This window comes from Pteropus medius, unplaced genomic scaffold (assembly GCF_902729225.1).
Source record: "Pteropus medius unplaced genomic scaffold, Ma_sr-lr_union100, whole genome shotgun sequence".
NCBI lineage: Eukaryota > Metazoa > Chordata > Mammalia > Chiroptera > Pteropodidae > Pteropus > Pteropus medius.
This window is the reverse complement of record NW_024353909.1, coordinates 1,274,446-1,278,655: the sequence shown is the minus strand read 5'-3', so window position 1 is coordinate 1,278,655 and position 4,210 is coordinate 1,274,446. Positions and strand designations below refer to the sequence as shown.

Here is a 4,210-nt window from a genome sequence, read left to right as displayed (position 1 = left end):
AACTGGAAACAGCCCAAATATCTATGGAGAAAGGATAAATAAGTCATGGATTTTTATACAATGCAATGCTACTCAGCAACAAAAAGGGATGACATAGATGAATCTCAAAAACATTGTTATGCAAAGTAAGTCAGACACAAAAAGTACTTATATTATTCTGTTTATAGAAATTCAAGAATAGACAAAACTAAGATGTTTGAAACTCAAATTTAGTTGCTGGGTGATGGCAATTGGCATAAGGAAACTTTCTGGGACTATTTGTCATGCATTTAATTAGATGCAAAACATGTAATTTCTGGCACAGTACAGATCTTAGATGTATTTATGACAGTGAAATGACAATTTAAAAATAAAATTGTCATTTCACTGTCATAAATACATCTAATGAAATATAAATATCGTAGTGACTTGATATCTACTATCATCCATTTAAAAATAAAAAGGTACAGATAAGCCCTTCTTCAAGTGTTATACATTTTATTTATTTGTTTGTTTGTTTGTTTATTTAATTTTTTTAAATGCCTACAGCACTCGGTATTCTTAGGAGGTCTCCCATCCAAATACTAACCAGGCCCGACCCTGCTTAGCTTCCAAGATCAGCTGAGATCGGGCACGTTCAGGGTGGCATGACCATAGACTAAACAGTTATACATTTTAAATCATTCTTTTTCTCCTTGAAATCCACGTCTCCTACCAAATATTACTCTAATGTAATATATTTTTATGTTTGAAAGCCCCTTATCCATCACCCTATTATTTTGCAATAACATATAACTTAAAATCTTAAAATCTATATATATTATGACCATAAGGCTCTAAATATCAACAATTTTCTTTGGGCTTAAGTTAGATTATGATTATCAGTTACACACTAATAGTACCAATCAAAGCAGCATAAAATTATTTCCACTGAAAATTCACCTCTTACTCAAATGAATGAGGGAGTAGTTAATGGGATGTTAATCTTTTAAATTATGCCTTTACTTGCATTCAAATTCAGTGTTTCTGGTTGTAATATACAGCACAGTAGGATTCAGATGATCTACCTTATCTTTCCCAAAGTGGGAGAAAGATGATTGGAACAAGGAAACTGGCAGGATCTCTGATGCTGGTGTGTTCTTAGGCAGATTCATTTTAAAAAAGATAACACATGAAGCTCGATTCCCCTTTAAAAAGGCTTCATGCCCAGAGATATGTATAACTCCAGTTCAAAGACCTCCAGTTTAAAATGCCATGGAGATGGAATTCTAACCCAGATTCTTTCAACTATCCCATACCATCCTAATTTATTCCTTATCACTTTGGCTTGAAAAGACCATTTCAGGAGTATTTATTTGCAGGGTGAGGAAAGGGATTGTAGAAGTTATACATAACCATTGTTCAAAATTAAAACATAGTATCATTATTTTTACATGTTGGTTCCTCATCTAGACCTTGAACTCCTTGAAGGCAAGATCTGTGTTTTCTCTATATTAGTGCCTCTAGAACCTACAGAGCTTCGACTCACAAAGAAGGCCCTTGATAAAGGTAAAGCAAATGGCTATGTTTGGGAAACACCATTCTGGCATCTGTGGGCTGGAAAACAGCAACAAGGGATGAAGCCCAGCATGGATTGGAGGTTCTTTAGGCCTTTCGATTCAGCACCTGGGACATTTGTGTCTTGCACACACCTTGGTTGTCCCTCTCAATTTTCCCAAGTGAAAGTTCTCTGTGATCAGCAAACTCAATAAAGGAGGGCTTTGAACATCTGAATCCTACTGTGCTGTATATTACAAGACCATTGAGTTTCTGACCTGCATGGAAAAGGGAACCAGAATTGGGGGGAGTGATGCCAATGAGTAGCTTGGCTTTGTTGTTTAAGCCTTCCATTGTTTCCTACAGTCCCTTCACCCTCTGCCATGGACAACAGATGTTTTCTCAAGCCAATATCCAACACTTGGAGCACCTGTCTTCCAGACAATGCCCTCGCCTGGCCTTCCAACTAAATTGTCTCCTGCTCCCACCTCAAAGCCCTCCTTTATTGAGTTTGCTGATCACAGAGAACTTTCACTTGGGAAAATTGAGAGGGACAACCAAGGTGTGTGCAAGACACAAATGTCCCAGGTGCTGAATCGAAAGGCCTAAAGAACCTCCAATCCATGCTGGGCTTCATCCCTTGTTGCTGTTTTCCAGCCCACAGATGCCAGAATGGTGTTTCCCAAACTTCTAGCACTCACATGTCACTTTCACAATTTTTGGTATATTAACAGGCCACCTGTACTTACATCGTACTCTTCTTTATATGACTCATTTTTTTAACATCTAAATATCTACTTAAGCTTTGTCTTGAGCAGTAATATTCAAGTAATGACAAGCTTGATTGATATATACGTATTTCAAATTAATGTTTTCAAAAGTTGGTGGCTAATAATGTTTTGAAAAGGTTAGCTGGTGCACCATGTAAGATAATCTCACGTAATATATGACCAGAAATGCTCTATCCTAGACAGAAAGTTGTTAGACTCTTGAGATCTCCTGAACCTCTTCTATGAGTTAGGCGTCATGCTAAGGCTTCATAAAGGATAATATTTATTGGAAACCCTTTCCCCTTACTTATTACAGAATATTATAAAACATAGAAAAGTTTATGGAAGAAAAATTTGAAATTTTTTGTCATTCTATCGTGGTTAATATCAAACAGATCTGGATCTAAAATCTGATTTAGACATGTATTCATCATAACATCCTGGGCAAGTCATTTAACTTTCTGAAGCCTCAGTTTATTCATCTCTGAAACTGGCACTATAATACCTCTTTTGTAGGATTTTAGTTAAGATTAAATGAAATAACATGTAAAGCACCAGCATGGTAAGTGAACAGTAAATGCTCAACAAATTTTATATTATTATTTCCATAAATTTGTGGTCATGTTATATATATTTCTGTCCTATTTCTCTTCTTATTATATCTTGAGCATTAAATAATCTTTGGATATGTAATTATTTATTTGTTTATTTTTATCGGAGGCATAATTTTTATCACAGAATAAAATTCCTTACCATGAATATATCATAACATAATATATCATAGGTAATACTGTGATAAAAATCCTTATACTTAAATCTTAGTGCTCCTTTATGATTATTTCCATAGGATAAATTTCTAAAAAATGGAATTTATGGTTCTTGCTGTTTGTTTTGTTTCTGAGCTGCTTTCTGGAAATGTTGTACTGATTTATACTGTCACTAGCACTGGCTGAAAGTGCCTCTTTCACAGCACCCTCCCTGATACTGGGTATTGTTATTTTTTTTAAACCCTGCTAATTTAATTGACAAGTCAGGCATTGTTTATAGGCCTTGTCTCAGTTCATCTTCATTACAACCCTATAAAGTGTCCATTTGATAGTCTGTTCCTCTTTAGCAGAGGGTGTGGGAGGGGAGTGGGGGAAGGCTCCTAAAGGTTTAAGTTCTTATCCAAGCCAGGAGCCTGTTGGTCCTTCACATGCTAACTGAGGCTTTCCCCCTATACCACACTGCCTCCTGCTGGTATCCAGGGAGAGGACATGAAGCACTGAAGTTCTTCAAAATAGATTCCTTAGATAAGAGTTGGGTATTTGCGGGAAGGAAGAGTGATGTTGAGACAACCATATGATGGTGGGACTTTGGAAAATAGAGAAAAACTGTCAAGCTTTACACTTAATATTTATGCACTTTATGTAAGTTATACCTTAACTTACATAAAGAGAATAAAAGACTTTTCAGGCAGGCACTGGATGAGTTAATAAAAATAGCTTGCACTAAGAAAACATAGGCAGTAAACTCTCTGATGTTACTAACAGTAATTGCTTTTCAGATATATCTCCTTGGACAAGAGAAACAAAAGAAAAAATAAACGAATGGGACTACATCAAACTAAAAAGTTTTGTGCAGCAAAAGACACCATCAACAAAACAAAAAGACAACCGATTGTTTGGGAGAAGATATTTGCTAATGATACATTTGCTAAGGGGTTAATATCCAAAATATATAAAGAACTTATACAACTCAACAACAACAAAAATAAACAATCCAATTTAAAAATGGGCAGCCACCTGTAAAAGAATGAAACTAGACTGTTGTCTATCACCACACACCAAAATTAACTCAAAGTGGATTAAGGACCCGAATATAAGACCTGAAACAATGAAATGCATAGAAGAAAACATAGGAATTAAATTCAAGGACCTTGGACT

General features: G+C 35.6%; 1 pseudogene; it reads right to left on the bottom strand.

Annotated features, from left to right (window-relative positions):
* Positions 1–519: 519 nt before the first annotated feature.
* Positions 520–638, bottom strand: LOC120593999 (uncharacterized; annotated as a pseudogene).
* Positions 639–4,210: the final 3,572 nt, after the last annotated feature.